Below are 25,474 nucleotides of genomic sequence, written 5' to 3' on the forward strand. Positions count from 1 at the left end.
CTGGGAAAGACAAAGCAACTGCTTTGGAGAAGTTCTTTTTGTGGGCAACAGACAGGTACAAGAAACTTTTCTATAGGAAATATGTTCATTTAGAGAAAGATATATGTTCAGACTCATTCTTGTTAGGAATATTGTGATCACTTTTGCAGGGAGGCTCCCATAATGCTCCTTAACACATGGCTAGGAAGTCTCCCCCAAGGCAGAGTCCATAAAAGGAATCCTATGTTGTCATTTGAGAGCCCAGACCACTGGTGGCCTAGTGGAATTCAAGGTCACATTTCAGTCACTGACTGTTTAGCTTCAAGAGGATTCTTCATATTCTCCATAAATACCTGTCTATCTGCATGTTTGTTCAGCAAAAATACTTGTGAAGCACATTGTTCCCGGTGCTGGGGAAATAGTAAAATAATAGATCTCTGTTTGTAAGGTTGTCTTAATGAGGCTGGGGAAAAGAGGCTGATTAAAAAGAGGCAGGAAGTATTTTTTAGAGAAAGCTATAGAAAGCTGCAGGAGGAGTTAAATGGGGACCATTTTGGTGGGCTTGTCAAAAGATGCTTCTGCCTGTCTGTTTCTGTCTCTGTCTTTCTATCACCCTTTGCCACCGTGGTGTATGTGTGTGTGTGTGTGTGTGTTGTGAAAGAGACAGAAACAGACTGACACATACACACAGAGGGGGGAGAGGGAGGGGGAGAAGGTGGAGGGAAGGAGGGAGGCAGGAAAAGAGAGAGGGTGGGTGTAGGCCAGAGACATCTTATTCCATCACACTCCACCTTATTTTTTGAGACCATGTCTCTCACTGAATCTTACCAATTTGGCCAGATCGACTAGCCAGCAAGCCCCAGGTAGTGTCTTAGCTCTACTTCCCCAGCACTGGGATGACAAGCCCTCCTAGGAGTTTCTGAAAATTTTTTAGTAGTGGCCGGGATTTGAACTCACAACCTCTGGGAAAGTGGTCAGGGCTCTTAAGCACTGAGCCACCACTCTAGGCCCCTGAAAATTTTTTAAAGCATCCCCCAGGAGATTTTGGAGACTGTCAAGGTGACAATCTAAACCATCACGGAGATAACCTAAAATGTTTTTAGATTTATATTGATTGCTATGTGAAAATGCTTTTACATTATTTTGTGCTCAGTAGAGAACCACACTTAACATGTCAGTCAAAGGCGAACAATAGCTCTTCACACTCCAGAGTTAGATCCACCAACTTCACTGGCAGCGAACTTCTTAAATATGAAATTGCAATGATTTTGTGTCTTTCAGAGGAGAGAAAATCAGTGTTAAGAAGTGAGGGGATTTTGTCGGGTGCTAAGAAACCACTAGGGGTACTGTATCAGAGAGGTATGAGCCAGCACACAAGCTGTAAACCATCTCCACTAGTTTTTCTTTAAGATTGATTAATTATAGTAATAATAGTAATTATTATTATTATTATTATTATTATTATTATTATTATTATTATTATTTTGCACATGTGTGCATGCACATTGCATATGCCCATGGGCACAGGTGCTCATGAATTTCAGAGACGTGGGCTCCCCCCTAGAACTGTACTGAGGAGCAGTTGCGAGCCTCCTGACATGAGTACTGCAAACTGAACTGGCCAGAACAATACAGGCTCCCAGTCATGGAGGTGCAGCTTGGCCTTTCACAAGGTTGTTAAATGAGAGCCACTCCTCTCCTCTTGGCAGCTTTAGGATATTATAACAAGGAGGAAGGTAAAAAGTCCCCCATGTAGGCAGATATCATCTACGACTTTAGGAACATCTAGACCCATTGCACAACCTTGCTGAGGTATGGACGTCATGAAGAACAGTGACATCATGGCAAGCAGTCCCAGCAGATCTGTGAAGTCTACCATCCATAGCTCTACAACTGTTGAGTCAGTCCTAATGCCGTAAAGGCATCATCATTCAATCGTCTAGTCCCTGCTGTGCGGAGTGTTTAAAAATGGCAGAATTTTCTTTGAAAAGTACATTTTTGGATGAACATGACACCAGCTTTTACTATTTGGCACCATCCTGGGAACAGCTGCCCCAGTGGCTCCTTTTCATATTTTCTTAGTTAGCAACATCATGACATCAGCTTGAGGCTGCCAATAAATTATCATTAAAGCAAATCTGCTCTTACTCTGAAGATTCCAGAAGGAAAGCTAGTCTCTAAATCTGGAAACCAAAATAGAACAACATATCCAACAGTCTGCACAACTCTGTCTCTGCATATCCTGGGAAGATCTGGCTGTCCTCTTGTGCTGAGGATTGAACCCAGGGTCATCTACATCCTGGTTTAGCAACACACCACTCAGCTATCTCCCCAGCTTGAGAAGTGGCCTTTTTCAAATGGCAGTGTTGTCCCTACATCTCCTGACTACAGTTGATTACAAACTTAGACCTTGATGTTCAGCTTAATAAATGCTATATCCATGTGCATAGAGATGTATCTTCCTTCCAGTTAAGTATGTAGGGAACTCTATCTGTCCTAAGGCATACCAGTCTTCTACAGAGCAGCATGAACTGATCGTTTGGGACTGGTACATGTTACTATTTTCTGTAACTCTTACTTCCTTTTACACTAGAGGAACCTCCAACATCAACTCTTACTGTTTCCCCACTCCTTGCCCCGTCAATGTTCCAAACACGCGTGAAAGATGGATAAGATGGGAATGGGGGTGAGGAAAGGAAGCTCAAGAGATTCCAAGCACCTTCTTAGGCAAATGATGTCATTGGTCAAGACGAAAGATTAGTTTCCCTACAAACATAGAGTTCTACGAATCCATTTGTACTTGTCAGAAGGTCTCACACTAAAATAAACGTGTCCTCCACGTGGATTTGAAGATCCACACGCTTACCATAATCTAACGAAAAACACTTGGCTTTGCTGTTGTTAGACACAGCATGTTTCTTGGATGGCCAACCCTTCCTCATTGATCCTGAGGAACACAAGCCAAGGCTGGGATGCTTTTCAGTTCCTTGATTTGGGGAAGGCCAGCTGTCCTGAATTGCTCTACCAATCCCTCAAGTGAATGCTATATTTGATTAACTGCTATGCCACATTTTTAGACAGGGTTAACAGAAACAGCATTGATAATCATGCTCCATATTATTCCAAAACAATGCCAGACAAGTTCTAAAGATATGTGGACTTCATTGCCTCAAAAAAAAAAAAAAAAAAAAAAAAAAAAAACTTTTCCAGGAAAAGTCTTTGGAGACCCATACCCTCTGCCCACCAGTGACCGCTGACATTTAGTGGCTTCTTGCTCTACTGGGCTTCCTGTTGATCTCCTGTGGGCAGGGCTTCTCTGTCTCACAGATTCTCCGCGAATTTCACTACATTGCTGTCTCACAGCATGGTGGCCTCAAAATGTATAGGGATCTGCCCAAGTTTGGAGAGCTAGTAAGCTGAACATTTGATTTTAAATATTGCTATCGGCCTTCACAACCTTTCTGTGAATAACCACCACAAGTTCAGACATTACTCAGATCCAGAGGGATCCCCAGCAGTGTCTCAAAGGTCTTTGGATTAACTGCCTACTAATGAGTCAATTAAATCATACTCTTATTTACAACTATGGTGATGTCACCCTTCCGCTAAAGCTAATATTTTAGACCTCGGTCCTTCCAAATAAAACTTTGACCTACACATGAGTGCTTTTCACTCTGAGCTGGCAAAACTCCTAAAGCTCTATCAACATCAACACAAAGCAACTGTTCCCTCAGTGTCAGAAGCTGCCGTGGGCACTGTCCTCATGTCAGCCTCCAGAGGCATCGTCACTGTACAGATGAGGAAATCAGGTTCATGCTAATATTTTATAGCTAAGAAGGCAGAAACACTACTTCAAAAGGTGTTATCATAATAATGACAAAAAGTATGAGTTGTTTTGCTACTTACTAAACACACTTTCCAGCTTCCCTCCTGTCTGTCGGGGTTATTATTGGGTCTTCTAACTTTAAGGCTGAGCCTACAGATATATATATATATATATATATATATATATATGTATATATATATGTATATATATACATACATATGTATGTATATATATATGTATAAATGTATGTGACATGTGACAGCTTCATGCGTTTATGGCACAAGGAAAACATGAGGTTTTTATTAAATAGAAAGTGGACTGACAGTTTTTAATATATTTAAAATAGTGCCTCTCATGATTATTATTTGAGCCACAACATTATGTAGTCATGTTAAAAATCCCCTTCTAATTTGGATGGAAATGTAAAAAATAAATCAAATAGTAATATGCATCGTGTGTGTGTGTGTGTGTGTGTGTGTGTGTGTGTAATACTTAGGCTTAGCCTTGATGTGTGTGCGAGTGTGTTAATGTTTAACACTTCTTAAAACACAAATATCGTGCTATAAATCTATGCTGTAAACAAAAACAGAAGAATTCATGGATACATAAATCTTTAAAACTTAGAAGCATTGTGGTAATTTTTTTTTTTTCTCTTTGAATCTTCAGATGAGGCAGCAGGAAACAGAGATTGTAAATAAAGGACGAGAAATGCAGAGCCACTGCTGTGAGAAACAAGATGTCATGTCAAATACTTCCTATTCTTATTAAATGCCTGGTAAATTATCAGTTGAGTGACCTAGAAGGAAGAGGAGAGGTCAAAGCGACTCCTTCAAGAAGACCTACACTAGTTATAACTTACATGTGACAGCTTCATGCATTTATGGCACAAGGAGACACGAGGTTTTGTTAAGTAGAAAATAGACTAACAGTTTTTAACCAATTTAACATAGTGCCTCTCATGGTCATTATTTGAACTACAATGTTTTAGTCATGTTAACAACCACCTTCCCCTAATTCTGGGGGAAAAGTAAAAGAAAAAAAAAATCAAATAATAAAATATCATAAAACTTGATTGATAATGTAGCAATGACTGCATAGTAGATAATAAAAGAGAGGCAATGGATTCCTAAAACTCATAAATAAAAGATGAAAGCATCAAAATAAAAAAAACTTTAAATATAAATTTTCATCATATCCATGTATTATATACAGTCTTTTAAAATCTCTTCTTAGCAGAGAAAAGCATAACGCACTCTGTACAAAAGCACAGTGTCCTGCCGTGTCAGCAGGCCTGTGACGCGGGGCTCTGTAGAAGCCCACTCTCACAGATGACATCCATAATGAAGTTTCACAGGTCACAGGTGACCTGAGCAGTCAGTAGTTTGCTTCTTGAACTGGTGGAGACTGTTGTTTAACTGCTCGTATTTACAAATGAGGTCTCCCGTGACTGTGACTCAACATGACCTTCTTATTTTCCAGGGTTTGATGTGGAAGACAGGCTGTAGCTTTCCTACCAAACTGTCAATCAAGATGCCGGTGAGAGTAGGATTCTGCTAAAGGGCCAGTCAAGAAGCCAGCATGTCCGGAGATGTTGAAAAATACAGATGTCCAAAGCCACCAAATGGAGGCCAAGATTTTTGTTGAGAATATCTGTGTCCGTTTAAACAAAGGACACAGAATGCTTTCTTAAAAGGTCATCCTTTAAGATCTTATTATCACACTGTGAAACCCCTCTCACAGCTGACTGGCACAGTCACTACACCTAAATAAACAGAAGGGAGCACTTGGAGAGGAACTGGAGAAACTTGCCATGTTTAACCCCAGCTCTGACCCTGACTTGGTGTGTGGTCCCGAGAAACCCATTTAACCTCTTGGTGGCTCACATTCCCTTTAGCATCTCAAGTTTCAGGGAGGTAAAGTGAGGATAGGATTTTGGAATTATCTATCTTAAGATCCAGGAATGTTGAAAGAATGAATGAATACTTTCTAGACACAGAATAAAAATAAATTTTAATACAAAAGTATTTTGAGTATCAATGGTGTGTGGGTGGATCAAGGAGTTTGAACAACCTTAGATTCTTATGTCAAATTAATCTTTTTTTCTTTTCCAGTTGCAATTTAATATTTTTGTAGACATACAGAGATAGAGATCTTATTAACAAGGAGAAAAACTGGGTCCGGCCAACACAAATTTTAGCAGTTGCATATTTATTCTTATGTCCATTTTTAAGAACTTTAACAGGGCAGATTGCCATCTTCTATGTGTCCATGGAAGGAGACCTTTTTCTATATGATAAGAAGTTAATTTACATGACAGGAGTTCTTCTAAAGAGCCTTCTCAGCAATTGCAGGTCAAAGTATTCAAAATAGTCTTTCATCTAGAAATTACACACACACTACAAATATACACTACAAACACACACCACACCATACACAGACATACACACAGACACACACAGACACAGACACACACACACACACACACACACACACACACACAGACACACACACATCACTTTAACCTCTGGATTTCTAGACTACAGCTTCCTGAAATCATTTTACACAGAAGCCAACATTAAAATTAGTGACTCGTTAATGATCACATAGAATGCAATTCATTTTTAAATGTAGGAATTTTTACAAGTAAGAATGGAAAGAAAAACTAATGCAGGCTGTCTACTGGAGGAACAACTTCAAAAGCCTCTGAAGTAGAGATCATTATATAAATTTCAGAAAAAAAGACTGAAGCACAGACAGGCTAAGTCACTTGAGAAATATAAATGGAAGGCTGGGGTGGACCCCATGTAGACTTGTGGGCATGCAAGGATAGAATCCTTTTGGCTCTACCAAAAAGCAGATGTTTGATCTCAACCGATTTTAGGGTCTTAGCGAATGTGCTCTGGAGATCCCAGGCTCGGGCATCTGCCCTTCTGTTTTATGAAGTTTGCCTGACTAGAGGACTTCATTTAAACTCTCTCTTCAGCTTTTCCAGGTGCGGAAGACTGTGACTTACTAAGGTTTTAGATATGACTGACGAACACGTGGAGCCTTCCTGGAGTGTACAGTCTGACAAGATGCTCTGTCTTCTATACAAAGGCTCTGAATGCAAGGTGGGAAGAACTCTACAAAGTAACATACAAAATGACACAAGAGAAACCAAATAGCATAAGAGACAAAGGGAAGGCAAGTAGAGCTGTGGGGAGCTAGATTGGAGGTAGGAGTTGGAGGGTGAGTCCCAGTGTGGGAGCAAAAACAGGGATGCCAGAAGAAGCAGAGACACAAATGAGCTGGGACACAGCGAGTGGTCATTTAACCCTGTACCCAGAAACAAATTCTGGAGTAGTAAGTTAACGTGAAGGGGCAAGATCACACAAATGTCATGCGAAGACACCGTATCTTGCTATTGTAGGCACTACAGCACCATTGGAATCTTTTTTTAAAAAAGGGTTAGTGGCATGATCAAACATGAGTTTTAGAAAGATAAATTTCAGATCTTCATAGATAAGAACTAAAGCGGGGAGTTCAGTTGAGATGTGTCTGTGACATAACAGACAAATCAGGGAAGACAAGAGTGGGTGAATGCTTTGGAGTAATATACGTTTCTTTTGGTTTTTGTTTTGTTTTTGTTTTTGTTTTCTTGTTTTTCGAGACAGGGTTTCTCCGTATAGCCTTGGCTGTCCTGGAACTCACTCTGTAGACCAGGCTGGCCTTGAACTCAGAAATCCACCTGCCTCTGCCTCCCAAGTGCTGGGATTAAAGGCGTGCGCCACCACTGCCCAGGTGTGGAGTAATATACTTTATAAGAGTCTACTTGTTGCCATTGTATGAGGGTTAAGGATAATGGGGATTGAGGCAAGTCAAGGCTTAATGCAAATTTCTTGCTTGTTCAAGAGGACTAATATTTGTGATAATCAAGAATGGGTATGTATAAGAGGTGCATTTGGAAGGGGACTTCAGGTGTACCATATTGGATGTATGGTGTTGGTGGCTCCATCACATGAGGTAGAAATGGTAGGTTAGTGGCTAAGAGTCAGCCTCGGGGTGTAGGTGTAGTAAGGAGGTCTCTGGTAGCAATTAACAGATGAAGTGCTAGCAAAACAGGTAAATAGTCTATAAAACGCCATTTGGAGTACTGAGTCACAAGGTATGGGCCCCAGAGTTAGCATTTAGAAATACAATTCCTCACATCCTGCTCCAGACTTGGTGAATGGAAGTCTTTTAAAGGGTAGAATACAGAAACCTATGCAGGTCCTATCCTGATACACAGGAAAGTGTGGATGTATTGTATTGAACAGAAAAGAAGAACTATCCAAGGTGTGTGTGTGTGTGTGTGGAGGGGGAAGAGGCTCCAAGGAAATAGGATGATGATTCACTGTAGTGTTCTTCTATTTTCTTTTGATAGAGATAATCACAGGTCTCCAAAGACATTGGAGAATTTCAGAGATAGAGTGAAACAGAGAGGCCACTTCCACTACATATTGGAGACTCTGGGAGATAATTTTATGGCAAAAACAAAGAAAGAAAGAAAGAAAGAAAGAAAGAAAGAAAGAAAGAAAGAAAGAAAGGAAGGAAGGAAGGAAGAAAGAAAGGAAGGAAGGAAGAAAGAAAAAAAGAAAATCAGTTTTATTTTGGTTTTGAAGGGAAGTTTCTTAGTATGATTCCATGATAAGAGAGAGTATGATTCTTGTTGTTGAAGGGGGATTCCAAAGGGATTATTTTATGTGCTGAGCAAAGATTAAAAATCACATTCTGAATTTAAGTTTTCAAAAAGGCAGAAATATAAAAGGCATTGGGTCTTGCAAAAGAGGAAGGAGATCAGAGGGACAGGGAGAAGAGAGGAGAGTGGGGGGTGGACACAATCACAGCACATTATATATGATTATACAAATATCACAGTGAAAACTATTATTTTGTAGTTAATAAACACTAGTTGAGAACTTCAGGGGCTTAAGGGGGTAGAAGTCAGACTGTAAGTGACTAAACAAACAGAGGCGGTGACTTTCCTTTTAAGAAGGAAACCAGCCAACAAGCATAAGATTACATTTTTTTTAGAGGGGTAAGGTGTCGGGGCTCACACACCAACAAAACTGCTCACAGCATACCAAAAGGGAAAGCCATGTTTGATGAGTGAGAGTTGGCAAATTTAGGAGAATTTGAGAGCAGGTACAGTTCTAAGAAGCTCTATGAGAATGGGAACACTGGAGGAAGCCCTGTCACCTCTCAACCCAGAATGAACTCAGTTTCCTCGTTGCTCAATTCTTAGGTATGTGCATGTTTTTAATGCACTATGTTGATGTGGTCTTTATGTCCTGCCCTGAGGCCTGGCATAGAGTTTGGGCTCTTCGCTTCATGGTCCAACTCTGGCACAGTTTTTTTTTTGTTTGTTTTGTTTTGTTTTTTACCTTTTTTACTTTATTAATTACAAAGTTAATGAACATTATTTTACCTCTAAAGCTGAAACATCCATGGGAAAGTCTGAAAAAAAAAGCCAAACGAGAGAGAACAAAACAATGAAACAAAACCAGATGAAGTTAAATGGCCAAAGGTTTGTAATCAACTCCAGGCTAAGGGTGTCCGTCTACTCTAGAAAGGAGTAAAGTTATTCAAATCATAGAGATTTCCAAAATCTCAGAGGTTTGTGGAACCATGTCTCCTACAACGTACCACAGTCATTCTGTGTCCATACCACTGTGCCTCCAGGGGGTCCAGGTCTGGAGGACAACCAAATCCTAAAGAAATGTAGCTCTCTATTCTGGCACAGTTTTAATCTCCAGCTTGGGTTGCCTTTTCTCGTTTGGCTCCATTTAGCTCAGATGATCCAGTAAAAGAGAAATGGAGAACATCATTTGTGGGCTTCAACAGATAAGCCAAAGGGGGTGGGCTCATTAACTTGAAGACTCATGTGTCCAGTAGTGACAGAATCCATGTACATGCCTCAGGACCCTGCAGATATTCTCTGGCATGTGTATGGGCTGAGACGAGTGAGGTAAATGGCCTCTGCAGAGCATCCCATTATCTTAAAGCATATAATAGCATTTCAATTTGTATAGTCTAGACTTGTTATCTCACACTGCTATTAAGCCATCAGGCTCACAGAACTTCCCAGGCCACAGATTTCCATTTTGGCCATTTTCACGTACCCCGTTATGTCTCAGCAAACCAAGTGCATGTTACTCACAGATCCTAGACATAAGGATCGGGAGGAAAGTTAATATTGTAACTATGAAAATATTGGAAACAATCATATTCTCTTTATTCATTCTTTAGAGGAAACTCAGGCCACCATTTGTAGATGTTCCAAATAGCTAAGGGTTTTGGCTACAGAAAAACATACACTTTGGAATCATGGCTTTTTAGAGCTCTCCCAAACATTAACTAACTGAATTTGAAAGGAAACTTCTTAGAAAGGATAAGGTCAGTCAGCTCTAATTCATTCCCAGTCTTCAACACACAGACTGTGTCTGGGAAGTTCATGCACACCCGTTGGGAGGTAGGCAATATCAGATGACTAGCCTCCTAAAGTCCACTGAAAGCTAAGGTGGTTAAGGGCATTTATAAGAAAATAGAAAATAGAAAGTACTGGAAAACGGGGTCATAGCAGTTGGGTAAAGTGGATATATGCTTTGACCTTGCATTGTTGGAGATTAGTGGCTTGGGGAAATTAGCCATTTTTCCATGTGACATTCCATTTTAATGGACAGTGCGGAATGAGGACTCAGTGCCTGTCTGTACCGGAGCGTCTCCCAAGAATAAAGACAAATCAATTTTGAGCTGCCATTCTCATTTGTATCTCATTTTTTCTTTCTTTCTTTCTTTCTTTCTTTCTTTCTTTCTTTCTTTCTTTCTTTCTTTCTTTCTTTCTTTCTTTGTTTTTGAAGACAGAGATTCTCTGTGTAGCCCTGGCTGTCCTGGAACTCACTCTGCAGGCCAGGCTGGCCTCAAACTCAGAAATCCTCCTGCCTCTGCCTCCCAGGTGCTGGGATTAAAGGCGTGTGCCACCACCACCAGGCCATTCTTTCATTCTTAATAAATTTCTTTCATTCTTAATAAATTTCTTTCATTCTTAATAAATTTGTACTTTGGTGATTCACTTAATTCTAGGTTTGTGTGGTAAAACATTTGTGTGGTAAAATTATCTCCGCACTAGATACATAATAGAACCCTGCATCTTCTCTCACTAAACAAATAGAATAAAAGGCCGAGACTCTATTCTCTGCTCTTTGCTTTGAAAACTAGTATTGGTGACTAAGCAAAATGCCTCCTCCAGACCTTTGCATCGAATTCTGTGAGATGCAAAGAACTCTAAAGCTCAATTCAAGACATTTTTTGAATGGAAAATGACTCACAGCACATAATTTTATTAAACACATAACTTATATTGTCATTTCTTATATATCAAAATCTAACCATATAAAAATAGTTAATAATTTAAAAAAATCACTTTAGTTTTCCTCAAGTTTGTTTCCTGTACAAAGATAACAACTACAAACAAGAGTGTTTTCTTCAAGGACTGTCTTTGTACATCAAATTTCTTTGTTTTGCTAATATTAAAGAGTCATAATCAGCTCATTCATTCATTCCCCGCCCCCCGCACCCCCCCCCAGCCCCCGGAATATGGAGAAAGTTTACAGAATAGAATAACACAGTCATGTTGAGCACATGTTGAGACCCATGCAAATACTATGGGTCTTTAACATTCTGTCTTATCCTTGTCAATGACAGTCTGCTGCTACACATAAGCTACACGTGAGATCAACCTGCCCAAGTGCCACATACATGAGCAAATGCACCTAACATGGTCTGGAAATGCGGTTTCTAACAAAGACTTCATGTATCTTGTCTTCACAATTCCCAATAAACAGTTATCGGATCAATGAGAGTTGTCTCAGAGTTCCTCTCTCCCTCACCCCTCCCCCAATACACACCAAACACCCTTGCTTGTCAGATACTGATTATTTGAAATGGTTACTCATAAAAAAAAAAAAAAAAAAAAAAAAAAAAAGCGTAGTGAAAATTTGTGAAGCACTGCCCTCTAGTGGAAAAGTGAGTTTTTGCTGTATCTGTAGGAAACTTTCAGTGTGTAGAACTCAGCTTAGGTGTAGGGTTGCTGCTGTTGTTGTTGTTGTGTGCATGTGCCATGATATAAATGTTCAGACTCAAGATTCTTCAAAATCAATTCCTTTACCTTGTCTCCATCTTCTAATTATGAATCTTGCATGTGACTTCCTTGGAAGCCTATTTTAAAATTTAAACAAGCAGAGGCAGGCAGATTTCTGAGTTCGAGGCCAGCCTGGTCTACAGAGTGAGTTCCAGGACAGCCAGGACTATACGAGAAACCCTGTCTCGAAAAACCAAAAAAAAAAAAAAAAAAAATTAAACAACAACCACAGCAGCAGCCACCCCGCTGTACAATTCTAGGTAGCCTGCTTACATCAGCCAGTGCGATTTAAAACACTGCTGAATTGCTGATGGTTCCTCACATCGAGACGTGAACGTGAAACATTATTTCTCCTCACTTCGGACACATTGGGTGGAGACTCTAGCGCAGTCTTCAACTTCATAGTGTCCTGGTTCACGCTGCTCCCTTTTCTGCATGACTGACTGTATGCGGTGCAAAGCCTACCACGGGGACGCAGCAGCCAGAGTAGGAAGAGCATGCAGCGCACCTACAGGAGGAAGAAGAGTGTGAATGACCAATGGTGTTAGAGCGTTCCTTCTCTGTGTGAGCCGCCACCCTGCAAGCAACCCTACCTACAGCAGAGGCTGTGGCTCCCCTCATTCCTGAACTTTAAACCACAGATGAAGCAGTTGGTTCACCGAGAAGGTTCTGTGCCGAGCTCCGCATCCCCCTGAGTTGCCCGTGCCTTCTTTTCCTCCATCTTTACAAATGTGGCAGTGGCGTTCACCTCCAGCTTTCTCCTCAGATTGGGTAATTCAGATGTTCTGCCGTAATATTTTCAAAACAAATACTACGTTTATTTTATTCACTCATGTAGTCGTTTATTGTGTGTGTCAGACAGATGCTGAGGTGTATGTCAACAGCAGAGGACGACTGATTTAAGGCTGTTCTTTCCATCTGGTGGGTCTGAGGAATCGAACTCACATCGTCAGAGTTGGTTGCAAGTACCTTTACCCTGAGCCATCTCTCCGGCTCTCTGCTCACTTTCAGAGTGGAACAGTGGCCATGAGCTCCTGCAGACTCCACTGTCTCTGCTTTAGTGCACCTGGTTTGTCAGCACATCTAGGTATTTAGGAAGTGGATGAAAATCTGCTCCCTAATCGGGTTTATGAGCTGAGGCAGCTCTATCGCATCAGCTTTTGCAGAGTTCCGGAAGATGGAATGAGCACCATTGGTAGAGGTTAGTTTCTCCTCAGCATTAGGGTCTGCTGTGGACTACAGGCGGCTGCATTCTCTCTGTGCTTCATATTTTCCTCTCTCCACATCCGATTCTATTTCTCCCACTGCCCCAACCCCAGCACCCATCTTTGTAGGAATACCAGTCCCAGTAGGAACTCATGGTACGTTAACCATTGGGTAATGAGGCTTAGAGCTTCAAGGCTTGGCATTTCAAAGCATACAATTCAACCCATGCTGGCAGTCCTTTTAAGGAAAAGCTAATCCTCTGTAGGAAGCCTAAGCTCTGAGCAGAGTCTGTTCTGAACTATAATCACATTTATCTTTAGTAGGCTATGAATTCCAGAAAGGCTTGTCATTTTGTCAGTACATGTTCCACTATGTACTTGTTTTATCTGTCTGTCTGTTTGTCTATCTATCTATCTATCTATCTATCTATCTATCTATCTATCTATCTACCTACCTACCTATCATCTATTATCTGTCTGTCTGTCTATCTGTCTGCCTGTCATCTTTCTCTCACTCTCTCCCTTGCCACTGTTTATTTCTTACTACTCTTCTTGCTTCTAACAGACTCCTGGGAAATACAGTGGATTTATACATGCAGACTAAGGGTCAAACCCTCTGGTTTTCCTAGAATTATATTTTGTCTAATATAGTCCAAATTACTCTATTTGTTCATTGTTTACTTGATAAGGTCATTTATCAATACCAAGCAATAGCTCAATGCAGGGACCTATCCCATGCTTGCAAACAACACACAATGAATAAATCACATTGGTAGTTTCCTTTCCCATTTCTGAATCGACAGCCTCTGGAAGCTGCAGCAGAAAAATAAAAAAATAAAACCAAAAGTTTCTTTGTTTTGGATGGCACTACCTCCCTGCTACGGAAGTGGATTCTGACCCTGAGCCACCTATTATGTAGACTGATCCTGATCTTGGGTTGTTTATTTAAATGTGAAATTGGTCATAGGTGGCCTAGTGATGGTCCTTTGTTACTAACACTGGAAAGATTATTCCGTATGCCCACATAAATATGTAGAAAATAATGCCAAGGTACTAGGAAAAGGTGATAAATCACAGCTCCCCCGACCCCTAGTCTAATGAAGAGAATCTTCTAAGAAGCCTAGTCCAAAATATTTGAACAATAAAGCCATGTTTTTTGTATTTTGTTTTTATCCTTTTGAAGCCTATTTGATGTAGCATCCAGTCAGGAATGTGAGGGCTTCCAAATTTTTAACATGGTATAATTCATGAAATTAAAAAAAAAAATCAATTTTTTTTAAGGGAGAAAGAGTTGTGCACAGTAGCAGAGTCCAATCCATTATGGGAATGAAGAAGCAGGGGTGTGAGTCTGAGGGTCACGCTGCATCCACAGGCAAGAAATGCAAGAAATGAAGATCAAGGAGAAGCAGGGGTGTGAGCCTGAGGGTCACGCTGCATCCACAGGCAAGAAATGCAAGAAATGAAGATCAAGGAGAAGCAGGGGTGTGAGTCTGAGGGTCACGCTGCATCCACAGGCAAGAAATGAAGATCAATGAGTTCTAATCTATCAGCTTTTGCTTTTTTATTCAGTGCAGGGTGTCAGTTCCCGGAACGGTGCCACCTGCAGTTAAGGTGTGTCTTCCCATCGCAATTAACTTAAGATAATCCCTCACCAATGTCCCCAGACTCTTGCCTTCAGGGTGTTTCTATATCCTGTCAATTTGACAACCAACACTAACACACACATGTAGTACATGCTGAGTACCAACCTTCCAGTCTAGGCTACAGATTTTCAGACTAGCCAAATCCCCAAAATTCACAGGAGGCCAATTCCTCAAAATAAGTCTATCTTTCCTATCACAGATCAGTAGGCAATGATACATAAGCAGATAGTACAATTTGTAGATAAATTTTTAAAAAAATCTATTTCTTGAAGTGTCTCTCATTAAAGAGGTATGTGTCTTGTCAATAAGATTATAAGTAAGATATTCAGTCAAACATATAAGATCAGTTATTAAGTAGTTGTCTGAAATTTAAAGTTTACTTTTTATGTATACTCATGTCCAAATCAGGAAATATTTCTAGTCTCTTTCAGATTCTCAATGGTTTTCCCATTCTCTATTTATCATAGCTTAGCCTGACAGTAAGACTTGAAACTCATATATATGAACATATTCATATATATTCATATTATATATATGTATATTTATATATGAATTCATACATATATTCAAGTATATTTGTTAATGGTTTAAATCATTGCATCTTTAAAAGAGAATGTAACTGAAATTAGTGTTATCCTTAGTAATAGACATTCAATCTTTAACACAAGGCAACTGAGAGTACAATGGTTACCAACATTTTATTTGCTAGAGGGAATAACTTTAAAGGCTAGCATAGGTCACTCTTCTGTGTGACATGAGACCCTGTGTAAGTGGAACACGTGTCTGTTACCTAAGACAACCTTCGCAATCAAGTCACCAAACGACTACATGGCCCTAAAGTTAATTTAGTGCCCTGCAACTTCACTTTTAAGAGAAACAGAACAAAGTTCAGAAGATCAGAATAGGAAAGGCCAGTGTGCATACTGCCAAGACAAAAGCATAGCTTAAAATGCTCTTACTGAGTCTTCACTGAGTGTCATGATCAAAGGTAGCTCTGATAAGATGGATGAGTTCACTGTGATAGGCATTCATTGGAATTACCTTAGAGCTGCCTCTTAAGGACTGGCAAAACTTCTTGTTTAGAAGTTCACTCTGTCTGGACCGAAAGAAGGCATCACATGGAAGTGAGGAGATCAGTTATCGGTGCCCAGGCAATGAGGGACTCTGTGATTTAGGATGTTTGCCCTGTTTAATTGTAGCGACATGGCCCACTGGAGAGTCTGACCTGGCTGTGTGCATTCGTATCAGTGGTATCATTAAAAATCAAAACAGAGCAGGTAGGGTTTCTTAAGCCTCAAGAGCTGGAAGTTGCTAAAGGCAACACTCTGCACATCTTCCCCGCCCCCTCTGTTTGTTACTTAAAAGGAATGGTGCTGGAGCCTGGTAAACTGGCATGGATTTCTCTGTGGGGAGTTCTCCCAATCTAGTCACTCAGGATTCCCCCACAGGACTCCCATTCTAGTGCCTCTGTCCCTCAACCTTGCCCTACTGAAGGGTGCTGTTGGCTCCTTGGAGTATGCCCTACCGTGGGGATGCCCGTGTCCCACTTGTGGGGTTCTGGTGGTTCTCTGGATGGTGGATTTGTTCTTGAGGTTCTGGTGGATCTTCTTTGTACTGGGATCTTTGCCAGTTCCTGGGGTTTGAGACCCCCCTCCCCTTTCTGGTCTTCTGCACCATTATCAACTTGGATAAACAAGAGCCTGCCAACTGAAGGATGGCTAAAGAACATCAATCAAAGAGGCATTCTAAGCTGAAGGAGAGTTCAGTGAGATCCAGATATTATCTTTTGGTGTTCTCAATTACAGTGGATCCCCATCACCTTCATCTAGGTTGATCTACCCAGAAGACCTGATCTACTTCCTTAAATCTCTCCAAATTCTGTGGTCAGGAGACTTGTCCTCGGCATGTCTGTTTTTGCTAACCTGTCAGGCCTCACTTCATTTTTTCCCACAGGATAAAACCAGTTCGAACTGCAAGGACTGCACACCCGACACTTGATTTTGAGCAGCTCTTGGAGGGGTACCCTTCAGCCTACTCCATCTATTCCTGGTGACCTCTTATGGGACCCAAACTCCTATTCCAAAACAATTTCTCCCTTCCTCATCTGTCTGCTAACATGATTCATCCACACCACTGTCCAGCATGACTCTTGTGAATGACAACTTGTTGATGCCACCAATTCCCAATTTAAAAATCACGCTCTTGCCCACTTGGCACTAGAGGAAGAGGAAATGGAGCTTGACCTTAACTCTCATGATGCTCTAGTTTCAGCAGGAAGTTGTATATGTATATGTATATGAAGCAGAATTTAAGTCGATGTCCATAAACCCCTTGGGTCTCCCCTCCTGTCCCTTGAAAACCTCTTCCAGAGTGTGAACGTTTCTGAACTATCTGGCAATGCTCACTGCCTACTCTCATTTCCCAACTTTCTCCAGATTTAAATTCACTTGTTAAGTCAGTCAAATAAGGATGCATTCATGAGCTGTGCCTCCTGTGAAATGGAATGTACAGGTGTGCTGCAAATTGGGGAAGTCCCCTTTTCCTCCCAACTTCTCATTCTACAACACAGTCTGAACTATTCTTTTGGACTCTGATGATGCTGGAATATAGATGATGTGATGACAAGACACAGCCCTATGGAATACATGTCTCTATTGTTGTTTTCAAGAATAAGGTAGTTTCTTAAGCAAAAATACTTTATCCTTGAAATCATATAAATTAATATTCCACTATAAAGATTCCAATTATTGGGCAACTTAGTTTGCATTCAAATGATAAAACAACAACTTAAAACTTGTCTTTGGAAAGACAAACAATACAGAAGGGAGAGCTGGGTACATATACCCTTCTGAGTTTAACTAATAAAGCCTTTAAAATTGCCTGCCAATCATGTCCATTCAGGTAGAATTGTATTGCAGGATCCTAAAGGACATTGCTATTCAAAACAATTCACCATAAATCTTTACATGGTGCAGAATTTTTTATGGTGTAAATAATCATCTTTGGTTTATTTTTTTCAATCAGTCCAAATTTTCACATTTTGCTCAATGTTCAATGTAACACATAAACATTGTCATCATCCATACTTCTATGATGAAAATCATACCAGTCAAAATCCGTGTATTAAGATTTGAAAAATTGGAGCTAAAGAGATAGTCCAGCAGTTAAAAGTACTTGTTCTTCTAGATTTGAGTCACAGCACCCCCATGGTGACTCACAACCGTTTGAACTTGACACTCTTTTCCCCTCTGATAACACCAGGTAGCATGTGGTGCACATGCATAAATACAGGCCAAACATGCACAGGCACAAAATAAACGTCAGAGAAAAGAGCTCTCTAAAGGAATTGTCTAGGTTAGTACATTCTGAGGCATTTAGATATTTAATAACTTGGAGGTAAATGACTGTATATTGCATATGGTATTATACTGCATATGTTGTGTTATATATATATGTATATATGTATATACATATGTATATATGTATATATATATGTATATACATATATATATATATATATATATGCATCTGTACATGAGAAAGAGTACACTTGCTTTTAGAATATCATGATCTTTAACTCAAATTTTTACCCAAATTCCTCATCAGTAAAAGAAGGCTTGTTTAAGGGATGTTTGTTTGTTTGTTGTTGTTGTTTCCTTATTCATGTATCTGACTAGACTCTGAGCTCCACAAGAGCTACAGTCTCCTCAGCATCTTTTTCCTACTGCACTATGAATATATAGAAAAGAAAGCCGCATAGGGCAGGAACTCATTAAATAGTTTTAAATGAATAAATAAAAGAACCAGAATAAAAAAATCATCATGCTTTATATATGTCAACATGGATGGACTATGGTGCCAGATATTTGGTTAAAGGCCAGTCTAGATTTGACTGTGGAGGCCTTTTTTAGATGTGACTAACATTTAAATCATTAAATAGAGTAGGGTGAATTACCAACTATAATTGAGTAGGCATCATCCAGTCAGTTGTAAACCTCAGAGAAAAAGCTGGAGTACCCCATAAAGAAAGAATTCTGCCCCCCCAGACTATCTTTAGACTCAACACTGCACTAATAGCCAACTGTGGCCTTTAGTGTTACAATTTGCTCTGCAAAATTTGGGCCTTCCAGAACCTATGATCATGTGAGGTAATTGCTTAAAATAAGTCTCCCATCCTCAACTCCATCCCCATCCATCTCTATCCCCACCATCTTTCTGTTTCCTTGATGTACACATAGGCCTTTTACATCCTTTTCCAGCTCATTACATGACACAACATGTAATTGTCCATCTACTCTCATGCAACAATTCCTGGCTTTTTAATACACAGGCTGCAGCATTTCCAGTTCTTGAGAAATAAGAATCCAGGCTCTTTGTGCATTGTGCTCTTGTTTTCTAACCCAAAACTAGTTAGTTAAATGCTAGTTTGCTGGCCACAAAAGGCAGGGCTAAATGAGCACTAATGCCTCTTGTGTGCAGCATCTCCTGGCAGCCAAGCCACTGGCTTGAAGAGACAGCTCACAGGCCAGGTCCGTTCTGCATGAGCGATGCTGTTGTTGGCGCTACAGAGTTCTCAAGCCAATCTTGCAATCACGTCATTCTCCAGTCCCGTTTGCATCGCTATACCTGGCTAATACACCTTCCAGTTTCCACATCGGCAGCCAAATGTGCAATGTGTGGACTGCTTTCCTGGAGCCAAGATGTTTAAGTCAATTTATAGCATTTAAGATAGGTTTAGCCAAATCTAATCACGGTCAGTGTTTATTGTTTAAATTTCAACATTTGAAGAGTTGTTTTTGTGGAAACAGCACAGGGTCCAATCAACAAGAACAAAAGAATGACTAAAAACAGACCGGAGAGTTTCTTGATGATGCCTTTTAAAAGGAGCCAAATTGTCTAAGAAATGTTTCTAAATTGACTGCTTAAAATAGAAAATAATCCATCAGCTCAGTGGAGGGATTGAAAGCATTGCCAAAGCCTTGTCATTTTCCAGCTGAAAGCCAGAAGATTAGATTAAGGAGTCCATTAAGTGCTCTGACTTAATGGATACTAAATGCAGCCTTGAATGAAGTGATTATAAATGTGATATTGAACTAAGATTGAGTGAGACACTGAGCTGATTATGCGGGTGCCATGGGTGGTGGGTCTTACCTTTGGGGTAAGGGTTTGTTGGTATGGTAAACAACCAATACAAAGTACAAAAGTAGGGTTGGGTTGAGAGGAAGCCTTAAAGCGCCATCAACAAGAAGCTAACAAAGTGATTGAGATAATCAGTCTTACATGCACAATCATACACTGGGAACCTGCCAGGTCATATCATGCATTTTAATATCCTCCATAGATCTTTGCCCTAGACATTCTAATTCCTTGAAATAATAAAATAATATATGTAACAAGGAAACATAAAATCACCCCTTCATATTCTCCTGATGTTTCCAAGCCAGCCCCCCCCCCTTCTCCACCTTTGAAGGTATTGCTGATTGCAAAATCACTGGCACTAGAAAATTAACCTATCTACATTCTGGTTAAATATTTGTTGTGATGCCTTTTCCAGATTCTCTATTGTAAGGAAAATAAATGTCCTCTAACTGGAAAAAGGATTAACAGGATGCATTCCCAACCAAGCTCGCTGCATTCATAAAATGTCTATATTTTCATTTATTTCGGGGTTGACCTTGTACACTACTCTGGAATAACTACTCAACATGTGCTGCTTCTTTCTTTTTTAAGATATGAAAACTTACATTCCTTCAACTACTCACAGGCATCACTCATGCTATGCAAACATCCCCAAGAATATGGATAATGGAACTACCATCCAATCCACCTGCTATGCACAGACCTCCAAGAAACAGATCAGCATGAGAAGCAGTAGCTGCACCCCGTGTTTACTGTAGCACTGTTCCCAACAGTCATGAAGCAGAATCAAACGATTTCCACCAGCGGATAAAAGAACATAGAAACGTGCTAAGCAATTGTGCATGTTAAATTGAATTACACTGCATATGTATTTACCATAATCTTATTTTTTAAGTTGATAGAAAATTTGGTTGCTGTATTAAGCAGAGCTCTCTAAAAGAGCAGAGCTGATAGGGTACATATTATAAGGATGGATGTATTCCTTAGGCTATCTGCGGACTGAAGGTGCTGCGACTCTGTCACTGCTAAATCTGGAAGTTGGGCACCTCAGGAGACTTGATCAGGTGCTGGAGGCCTGGAAGATTATTCATAGAGAGCTGCCAGTGGTCTGTGCACATTGAAAGGCAGACAGTAGATACAGCAGCAACAATGGTAATATAGTATAGTTATTCATGAAGAAGTAAAGTCAGGCAAGAGACACTTCCTGGGTCTCTTTACATCTGGGGAGCTGATAGGGTACATATTATATGGAAGGAAAGAGGGAACAGGGTGATGAGAGAGGGGGGAAATTTGGGGTTAGTCTTGTGATTCTTTATGGAGAAGTAATTTATTGTATAATAATCAATCGCAACCGGATGATTACTCAGTGATATGATTATTCTCTTAGGGCTAGTGATTCTGCTGCATGGTAGAGTATTTGCTTAGTATTCTCATGTTAGTTTCTAGATTGATTTCTAGCAACAAACACTCAGAAACACATCTGGAAACAACACATATAACATCCTCCCACACACACACACATATGCACACACATCTCTGAAACCTTAAGTCCTCCTAACACAATAAGGGCTCATCTCTGGAGCTGGGTGCAATAGTAACAAACTTTTGGAAACAGAAGAGAAATGTCCTACTCACTCACAAGTACATGTAGCCAACATCTGGAGTCTGAGAAATAATTTGGGTATGGGTACACATGATAAAAATTGGTGAACAACCACCTAAGAGTAGCTAAGACAAAGCTCAGAGGTAAAGCTGCACTGCTTTGTACGACTACACTAAATAAAATAAGCATCATCATAATTTACTTCTAAGGGTCCTTTCTTCATTATTATACTGTGTGTGTGTTTGTGTGTTTGTGTGTATGTGTGTATGTTTATGTGTGTATGTCTGTGTGTGTGTGTGTTGGTATGGAGGCCTTAATTTGGCAATGGATTTCTTCCTCTATCACTCTCTACTTTGTTTATTAAAGAAAGATCCCTTGCTAATTCCAGCTAATCTAACTAGCCAGCTTGTCCCATGAATCTTGACTGGGATTCCAGGTGGCTGCCACACATGCCTGATTTTTGCTTGTGGTACTGGTATCTGAAACCTGGGCCTCACACTTGTCCACGGAGCCATTTCCACTACTCTGGAATATGCTTTGTTTGACTTATCATCCTGGTTGGCTCCTTCTTGCTTCTTGCTTCACTGCATCAAGAAGTAAATCTGCTGATTGTATGCCTTTGTCCCCGAGTTGTCCCTTCCTTTGATTCCCAGGGTCCCATGCATTATAGACCATGTATGTTCTTGTCTTGGCCATTCATTCCTCATCCCCTTTGTTATTCTTTCCTATGGTCTACTCCCTAAATGCCCAAATGTCTGAAGACTCAGTCCTTTCTCCTCCCTACCCTATACAACTATACAACTTGCTTTCGTGATTCTGTTCAACCTAAGGAGATTAGAGTCTATGTCAACAATGACAACTCCCAGATTTTCATGCCCAGCCTGAACTTCCCCTGGGAACCTTAATGAAAGCATGTCCACCATGCCAGGCAAGTCAAAATTTCTTCCTCTTGTTTCTGCAGTACTATCTGGTGCTTGAAGGAAGTGGATGGTACAGCAAACTAATCTCTGTGATACTTTATCAAGTCATACGGCCAGTTACCTGCTCAGTGTCTTCCCGTGGGGATATGAGAGTTGGCACACCCCAACTTTGCCGCTGCCACCCAGCTGCTACCCACTGTTCTTTGCCCTAAGGTCATTTCCAGCACAGAAAAAAGAAACAAAACAAAACATAAAAACCAGCAATGCCAGGTGCACACATCAAAGTCATTTGAAGAACTTCTTTTCACTTCTTTGTCTTCCCATATCCTAGTAAAAAGAAATCAACTGGAAAATCACTTAAAGTTATATATTCAAAATATACACCACATCGCTTCATTTCAAACACCTAGACTCTTCTACACATTTTTTACGTGTATGCCTTCCATATTATATGCCTTCCCTCTTCGGTGCCCCTGTGTCCCTGCCTTCCTTCCTCAGTGCTCATCCCCCTCCCCTGCTCTTCTCTGCACTGATCTCATGTCTCATCTACCGATCTACTCCCCATCTGTGCTGAACTCTCTTCCTGCTTGAGTCAACTGTGTATACTCACCTCCTACAGCTCTTGGACTCACCAATTCCTCTGTCTTGATGCCACTTTCTGAGACGATCATTTTTCTGACTCTTTTACTTTTGTTTTTGTATCACTTTATTCAGTGATGTGTCCCACCAAGAACTCACTCATCCCTTCTCATGACCATGTAGGACACAGTATCTATCTGTCTGTCTGTCTGTCTGTCTGTGTCTGTCTATCTATCTGTCTGTCTGTCTGTCTGTCTATCTATATTCTTTAATTTATTTGCTGTAGGTTATACTTCATAAAGTCAGGATTTCTTAGCTAGGGATGCATGTCTTTAATCCCTGTACTCAGGAGACAGAGACAGGTGGATCTCTGAGTTCAAACCCAGCCTATTCTACAGAGCAAGTTCTATGACAGCAAGGACTACACAGAGAAACCCTGTCTTGAAAAATAAAAAAAAACAAATGAACAAAACCCCCAATGTGGCTGGAATAAGCTTGGTCCAAGGAGTGGCACTATTAGAAGGTGTGGCTTTGTGTGTCACTGTGGGGTGGGCTTTGAGACCCTCCTCCTAGCCACATGGAAGCCAATCTTCCCGTTTGCCTTCAGAACAGGATGTTGAACTCTCAGCTTCTCCACTGCCCTGCCTGTCTGGACGCTGCCATGCTTCCTGCCATGATGATAATGGACTGAACCTCAGAACCAGTATTGAGACAGAGCTTCACTATGTAGACCTGATTGACCAGGGAACTTGCTGTGTAGACCATGATGGCCAAGAATTCTCAGAGATCTGCCTGTCTCTGCTTCCTGAGTGTGGGAAGTGCACCACTGCTCCAGGCAAGTCAGAATTTCTTACAGTCCAGTTGCCAAATGGCTCAAATCAAGAATCCATATTAAAACTCAGCTCATTCAGGGGCAGATTGTCTTGCCTCTCTTGTGTTTGAGGAAGGTGACCTGGCCTCAGTAATCATGATGGCTACAGATCAAGGTCCAGAAAGTAATAAAAGTGGCTAAGCAACATAGAAGCCGTCGCCTGCTTTGGCCACTCTCTAAGCAATCCATGTACGACAGAGGCTACTGTGAGTGTCTACAAGCTACTGCCAACAGAGCTTTAGGTCAGCTTAGGAGCCAAGTGTGATCTGGATAAAAGGAATAACACAGGTTATTCAGTTTCTAATGGCTACTTGCACAGCTTTTTCCTAATTGCATTTTCCATAGACAATTTGTGCCAAAATGAACATTTCCCTAATGACGCTGGCAAGACGGTTTGTCAAACACTGACACCTAGTGAGTGTTACTGTACAGACCTTGTTCTGGGCTCAGTTTCAGGTCCAAAAAAATTCCACAGACATTCAATTTAGGAGGCAGTCAAGTCTCATTCACCTACTTTTAGTATTAAACTTGGCAGGGTTTGACTCCAAAGTGGCGCTCTCTCTCATGATGGGGCCCCCTGTGCACTCGTGAATGAATGCCCTTGGAATGTTGGTGAAAGTTTTAATCGAAGAAAAACAGCTAGGAGAGAACTCTAGCAAAATTACCCAGAGAGTCTTCTAAGTCAAGTATAAATGTTTAATATTTGTTAACTACCATGGTGCATGCTCAGCGCTGAGCCCTGCTCCTCTCATGACAAGGAAAGAGCTCTGTCTATCCTCAGCCTGCAGGGGTCTTAGATACATTACTGGGCCAGCTCTGATATACCTGTGTCTGATACCCTGTAAACTGGCTCTGATATACCTGTGTCTGATACCCTGTAAACTGGCTCTGATATACCTGTGTCTGACACCCTGAAAACTGGCTTTTCAGAGGCTGCCCATGCCAATGGGTGTGATTTAACGGGGGACTTACAGACCCACAAAGAGACAGGGACTTTATGAGATGTGGTAGATCAGAATGGAACATGGAATCACACAGAACAGGAACAAATTAGAGCTCCAGAAGAGAATATTTTACATGTTTACTAATCTTCTTGGCAGTTTGGCTTACTACTCCATAAAAGGAGGAAGAACATTGGCCTGTGGTTTTGAGGAGACGTGTGTGGGAAGATGCCTATAATTTGCAAGGTCCATTTTCTGTATTGCTGGGGTGGGCAGAGGTTCAAAGCCGCTATCTCTTCCATTCTGTGCTCCATTACCGTGCATCAGTTACTGAGTGAAGATGCAGCCCTCGCTTCCTCTCTGCTGTACCTGTGACTCCTGACTTGTAGAGTCCACTTAGGGTAGCTAGGCCAGTGAAGAATGACCATGGTAGTCCCAGTGTACTGATTCCTCGATTTTCCTGAGTGGGTTCTGATATCTGCCATTGTGAGTCTAGATTCATTCAGATTAAGAAATGGGCTATGGGGGCTGGGGCGATGGCTCAGTGTTTAAGACCATGCGCTGCATTTGCTGAGGGCCTGAGTTCAGTTCCCATCACTCAGATCAGGTG

Source organism: Mastomys coucha, unplaced genomic scaffold (assembly GCF_008632895.1).
Source record: "Mastomys coucha isolate ucsf_1 unplaced genomic scaffold, UCSF_Mcou_1 pScaffold13, whole genome shotgun sequence".
NCBI lineage: Eukaryota > Metazoa > Chordata > Mammalia > Rodentia > Muridae > Mastomys > Mastomys coucha.